The sequence below is a fragment of the Primulina eburnea genome, chromosome 16 (genome assembly GCF_022965805.1).
Source record: "Primulina eburnea isolate SZY01 chromosome 16, ASM2296580v1, whole genome shotgun sequence".
Classification (NCBI taxonomy): Eukaryota; Viridiplantae; Streptophyta; class Magnoliopsida; order Lamiales; family Gesneriaceae; genus Primulina; species Primulina eburnea.
Window position 1 is genome coordinate 15,567,833 of NC_133116.1, and position 7,370 is coordinate 15,575,202.

The following is a 7,370-nucleotide window of genomic DNA, read 5'->3' on the forward strand; positions in this document are numbered from 1 at the left end:
TTTGAATGATCGTGGATCAATTGACCAAGTCATCTCATTTTCTTCCTGTCAAGACGATGTATTCTATGAATCAGTATGCCGCGGCTTATATTCAGGAGATTGTGAGACTTCATGGGATACCGGTATCGATAGTTTTTTATCGTGATCCAAGGTTTACATCAGAGTTTTGGAAGAGTTTGCATCGAGCTTTGGGAACGAAATTGGCTTTCAGTACTGCATACCATCCTCAAAGTGACGGTCAATCAGAAAGGGTAATCCAAATTTCGGAGGATATGTTAAGAGCCTGCACGATTGATTTCTCGGAAAGTTGTGATTCTAAATTTCCTTTGGTAGAGTTCACATATAATAACAGCTTCCAGTCTTCAATCAGCATGTAACCTTATGAAGCTTTATACGGAAGAAAGTGCCGCTCTCCTTTGTATTGGGAAGAGGTAGGTGAAAGAAAGATGTTGGGCCCAGAGTTGGTTCAACATACAACAGATGTTGTGGCATTGATCCAAGAAAGAATGAAGACATCTCAGTCTAGACAGAAGAGTTATGCTGATGTTCGTCGGCGGCCTTTGGCATTCGAGGTTGGTGATAATGTATTTATCAAAATAGCTCCTCTCAAGGGAGTTATGCAATTTGGCAAGAAAGGTAAGTTAAGTCCTCGATATATTAAGTGATCGAGCAAAACTTGCACTGTGAAACCCTTAATAAAAATATGTTTTATATGCTCAAAATTAATTGCAAGTGCACGATGTCAAGTAATAGTATAATGTACCGGAGTACGAGTGTCGTTCCACTGAAGACTGTATTTAACAATTATTATTTTCAGTTATTAGATCTTTAGCAACGAAAAGTGATTGGGTGTTGTATTACTACTAAAATCAAATAAACATGCAAACAAAAATTATTCAAAATCAGGTAATGAAATATAATGTCTAAAATGGTTGAGTAAAACTCAATAAGAAATGAATTTGTTGGGAATATCGGTTCACCTACCCCTCGAAATTAATTAATTTATCTGATAATGATCATATGCTTCCGACAGGATTTCCTATTCAATTTAACACACTCTCTTGAGCTATGCCAAACTAATTCTACTCAATGAAGTAATTATATGTCTTTAATTATTTATCAAGAGTGAATCGCATTTCGATTTGTTAAATCCCCTAGTTTTTGACCCTTAGGACTATGACTACCGGCGCGTATCCAATTTCATATATCTATGCAAATTGTAGATCCACGGATTATACTACTCGTTCCTATCACAAGTTATTCTCTCGAACTCACTCTCAATATAAAAACCGTTGTTACAGTTAGCTATGCTCTAACAACACGATAAAACAATATTATAATCAAGAACAAATCAGAAATCGAGATGTAAATTAATTATATCAAAGTTTTGGGGTAGGAACCCCTTAAATCCCAACAAATAATAAAAATTTAGCTGCTAGAATTCATAATTAAACTAAGCAAAACAATGTTTAAAAGATGAAAACTAAATTACAAATACTAGATTTGATGAAAAACTCAAACAACGATGCCCGGAAATCGTCGAATCTTCAATCCAAGCACTTGCTCCAAGCTTTTCTCCTTTTTTCTCCTCCTTGGCTGCTGAATACCCCCTCAAAATCGTGCCTAGGGTAGTATCTTCTCTAGCCTCTATCTTCCAAGTTGAATGCAAATAAAAAAGGCAACTTTCCATTGTCACGTCGCGCTGGGGCGGTCAAGTTACTCCGCCCCAGCGCCAAGTCCTCTGCCCTTTGGTTCTCTTCGCAGCTTCTCGTGCGGGGGCGGTCAAGTTTCACCGCCCTAGCGTGAGGTCTTCTGTTTTGAGTCTTCAGTCTCTCGCACTGGGCGGTCAAGTTTCACCGCCCTAGCGCGAGGAGTTCTGCCTGGCACTCCATTTCAATGCACTCACGTTGGGGCGGTCAAACTAGCGATATCTTCTGCCTTAAATCCTCTTTTTGGTTGATTTTCTCCATTTTTCTGCACATTAACGTAACTTCAGTGATCGGTGATCAAAGGTAATTGACTAAGAAGAAATAAACAAAATGCAGACCTCATAAACTCTAAAACGATGCAAACTATGACTCATACAATACATTAAAACACGTAAATATGACCTCTATCAACCCCCCCATACTAACCTTTTGCTCGCCCTTGAGCAAAAATAGGTTGCAATATATAACAACTTGAGAAGTAGTACATCGTTGCATTCATGGTTCTGGTTTGCCTCAATGAATATCAACACATACTCTATCCACCAATTCATTAACACAAGACACTAGTTTCAAATTTCACTACTAAGTTTCGACGTTACATTCTTTCATGGATGTGTAAAACAATGAGTGTGTGTGCACTGTTGGCTCAAGCATCATGCATTTTCATAGTAAAGATTTCAATGCCGTTAGAGACTTTAATCTATACTTCAGTGTACAATCCCTTTCTCTCATCCCTCTTCAGTAACACCGATACACAACACAGCTAGGTACGACTTGGTATGAACAAATTCATCAATGCAAGATAAGGGTGTCTCGACCAGGCTGGAACGGACAATGAGGGAGGTGTAGTGGTGTAATGATTACGCACTTTCAGACTTTGCGTCTGATTTCCTTCAAATCCATACATCTCCATTCTTTTAGCCCAGGAATAGAATTTCATTCCTATATTTGGCTCCCCCACACCTTACAGCTCCATCTTTCACTTCTTCTTTTTTTTTGACGTTTTGTTTTGTGCCGCAATCTTTCATTTTCTGTTCTCCCTCAGACAGGGACAAAAAGTATGGGCGTGTGGTGGTGTCCACTCTCAAGGGTGCCTCAACAAGATTCGATAATGGTAGGTATAAGAGTGCAGATATGGCAACACAATTATTATCAGTAAGCTCAGTTCAATGAATTAGTTTAGCAAATATGTGCCTACTCAGTGTTCGTGTCAAAGGATGTCTTCAAGTTCAAGTTACCTAGTGCATTTAAAATTCCCCACAGACAATGTCCAAGGTCACTATGTCATGCACTTTGATTTTGCCAACATTTGTGCCGAAAATTTCATTATCCATTTCAGATTTTCATGTGTCAACCTCTTGTGTATTCTAGACTAGTGCCGTGAAAATAACAGTGGCCATGTGTATGTGTATCCAATTCAACATCATCATTGGCTACCATATATCATTCTAGCACCAACTATAAATCACTTCTCAGCTGACAAAAAAAAACACGAGATAAATGCAATCCGAAAGCAAATTGAACTAAACAACCAACCGACACACGACATAACTAAACGACCAACCGACACATGATATAACTAAACAACCAACCGACATACGACATAGCCGGAGTAAATGCCCACCCCCCAAATAGAAACGTGCATTGTCCTCAGTGCGCAACACTTACGAAAACAACGATGCAAACGATCAAACCAGGAGCTACAAATGCAGAAAAAATGCACGGTAAATAAAAGCATAAAGTAAACGCAAAATAAAGGGAAACGGGAAGACTCCCCTGATCACTGGTCATCCTCCTCGTCATCGGGTGGTACAACTCCATGCTCCACATCTTCGGCCGGGGGATAAGCATACTGGAAGGGGAAAGGAGGCGGGTATACCGGTGGTGGTGGGTAAGCGACGGTGTCAAGGCCCGTGTGCAATGCCATCCCACGTACCAGAGACTCCATCGATGTCATGTGGGCGTTATTGACAGTGTTATACTGATCTTTATGGACCTCAAAGGCACACAACTCGTCAACTCTATCAATAATGGACCGGAGCCGAGGCTGTGGGGGTGGTGGTGGGTGGTTTGCGGTCGCCTCCTCCTCAGGAACCGCTGGGAAGTCAATAGCACGATTGCCTCTCTTTGTCTTCACCCACGAGGCATCAATGGGCCTCATCGGTTGTAGCCATTCGTCCTCCACATTAACGACTACCCCGGCTCGCACACACAGCTCGGTAATAATAGTAGGAAAGAATAGGGCGATGCTCGAGCTATGTATGGACAGCTAGATCTGCGAAAGATCACTCGGCGCACATTAATGGGAATCCTCTCTACTAATGCATACACCATGATGGCGCGGTCCTTCTGAACGTCACTGGTGTGTGACACAGGCATCAATCGCTTGGATAGGAATGCATACCACATCGCGGGTTTGAACAACAAATATTTTTCCAGAAAGCAGCTCGGAGTCTTCCACCTAGCCGCAGGTAACATATTGATTGCAAAATGACTTCGAAATTGGGATTGGCGATTAGTACCTCTAAATCAGACTAATCAACTACAGGTGTAGCTAATAGTGCATTTATCGTGGTTGAGTCGAAAGAAACTTGTGAGGCCCGGGGCCGAAGAGGGCGCGGGGTGATCGCCGGTGCTATGAGGTAGCACGGACAATGAGCGGCTCCTGGCAGGCTTCTAGGTGGAGGGAACATGAATGAACCGTTCTAACACCGGAAGGAGAGGGATTCCGAGATTGTTCAATGTAATGGACTGTACAGTTGAAGAGGGCTTACAAAATTTGATTGGTACTACTCATATCACGAAGGTTCATCTTCTTTTCGGTAGCTCATCACATAAGAACTCCAAAGTTAAGCGTGCTTGACTTGGGGTAATTTTGGGATGGGTGACCTCCTGGGAAGTTTCCCAGGGCACGTGTGAGTGAGGACATAAGCACGCTGGAAAGACTCGCTTGATACAGTGAGGACAGTCGTCGAATCTGGGGCGTTACAGTTGGTATCACAGCCGACCTCTCCGAGTACGGTGTGGTTCGGGGACGAACCAAGCGGAAGCTGGTGGGCATGTGAGGCCCGGGGCCGAAGAGGGCGGGGGGTGATCGCCGCACAAAACGTTAATTAATGAATTAATTGAAACGCCTAGTTTTAAGCTTTATAAAATTTTGGTAAATTAGTTTTAAGCTTAAATAATTATTAAAAGTCTAAGTTTTTAATTTGGAATTTTTATATTAAGGTTTGGGTTAATTCGGGATTAAAACGTGTTAATATATCGTATTTAAGGATTAATTTAAAAGTCATCGATTTAAGTCAAATAAAAATATGAAAAAATTCATGTAATCTTAAATAAATTCTCATGTCATTAAATGTGAGAAAAAGATAAATTCAAGAATTTTTACGTCCAGGGGCAAAACGGTCTTTTTACACTTAGGAAAATTCATAAACGCTTGGCAGCGTCCCGAAGGATCATAACGCATGTTAAATGATATTTTATGATTTATTATGATGATTTTGATGATAACATGTATTTTTACGATTTATGGTAAAGCTGTGCAAATTATACTGTCAAAAATGCTATTTTTGGAAAGCTGTCTTATTTTATTATTTTTAAAGAAAAGGAAAAATATTTTGAAGAATGTGAATTGACTATGACAAAAGATATGATATATGATTTGTGGGGGATCCGTTTATGTTGAGGACGGTGAATTTACATTTTTGTGGGGATGTCGTGAGGGGAAAAGACCCCAGAAGGAGCCCATTTACGGGAAAAGGCCCCAGAGGGAGCCCATTTATGGGACAAGGCCCCAGAGGGAGCCCGTCTATGGGAGAAGGCCCCCGAGGGAGCCCCGACGATCGTATTTCCATGGTGGAGCCTAGTGCACACCCCCGTGGGCCATGTGGAGCTAAGACTGCAGTCGACCTAAGGATAAAAACTAGTCATTTTCAAGGATCAAACTTCACCCAAAATGATATATGATTGAAAGCTTATGATAAAAATGATTTTTATGATATATGATTAAAGCTATTTTTAAAAAGATTTATTTATGCTTAAAACTATTTTAAAATGATTTCACTATTTATGATTTATTTATGCTCAAATGATTTTTAATGGTTTATTTATATTCAAAATATTATTTTAAATAAAAATATGATTTTTAAATGTATGTGTATGTATATGTATTATTTGTTATCCATGTTTAGAATGTGTTGAGTCTTTAGACTCACTAGGTTTGTATGATGCAGGATTTGATGATTTTGGAGACGGTGACGATGGAGTCGATCGAGTGCAGCAGTACACACCCGAGGGCCTTTATGTTTCCGCACTAGCTAGATAAATTTATGATTTAAAGATTTTGCTAATGATTTTTATTAGAGATATTTTTATGCTTAATTTTATTGTTAGTCGATCTTTTTAAAGGTCGATTTAGGAATTTTTGTTAGTCGATGATTTAGGGTTTTACTTTATGCATTTGAGATTTAAATTGTTAAATTATTATGAATCATGATTATGTTAAATTATTTTATTTAGTTTAGTATTTTAGAATTTATGTTTTAGAAAAAAAAAAAAGAGGTCGTTTATGTGAGGCATGGGGCTGAAGAGGGCGGGGGGGTGATCGCCGGTGCCATCAGTTTCACGGACAACGAGCGGCTCCTGGCAGGCTTCTAGGTGGAGGGAACATGAATGAACCGACCCACACGGGAATGAGAGGGATTCCGAGACTGTTCAATGTAATGGACTGTACAGTTGAAGAGGGCTTAAAAGATTTGATTTGTACTACTCATATCACGAAGGTGCATCTTCTTTTCGGTAGCTCATCACATAAGAACTCCAAAGTTAAGCGTGCTTGACTTGGGGCAATTTTGGGATGGGTGACCTCCTGGGAAGTTTCCCAGGGTGCGTGTGAGTGAGGACATAAGCACGCTGGAAAGAATCGTCTTGATACAGTGAGGACAGTCGTCGAATCTGGGGCGTTACAGTTGGTATCAGAGCCGACCTCTCTTAGTACGGTGTGGTTCGGGGACGAACCAAGCAGAAGCTGGTGGGCATGTGAGGCCCGGGGCTGAAGAAGGCGGGGGGTGATCGCCGGTGCCATCAGTTGCACGGACAACGAGCGGCTCCTGGCAGGCTTCTAGGTGGAGGGAACATGAATGAACCGACCTACACGGGAATGAGAGGGATTCCGAGACTGTTCAATGTAATGGAATGTACAGTTGAAGAGGGGTTAAAAGATTTGATTTGTACTACTCATATCACGAAGGTGCATCTTCTTTTCGGTAGCTCATCACATAAGAACTCCAAAGTTAAGTGTGCTTGACTTGGGGCAATTTTGGGATGGGTGACCTCCTGGGAAGTTTCCCAGGGTGCGTGTGAGTGAGGACATAAGCACGCTGTAAAAACTCGGCTTGATACAGTGAGGACAGTCGTCGAATCTGGGGCGTTACAAAACTAGCTTACCCCGTACCATAGACGCTCCATCAGTTCTCTCGGTGGCGTTGGCATAGAATTCTCGCACAAGCGGAACCACCGCGGCCTTAGGTGGCGCAAAAAAAGATTCCCATCCCCGGTTCACAATAGCACGTATCAAACCTAATGACCCCGAAAATAATTCAAACCCCCGCTCCGGAATGGGACGCCTATGAACTTTGGCATGTTCATATCTCTGTCGGG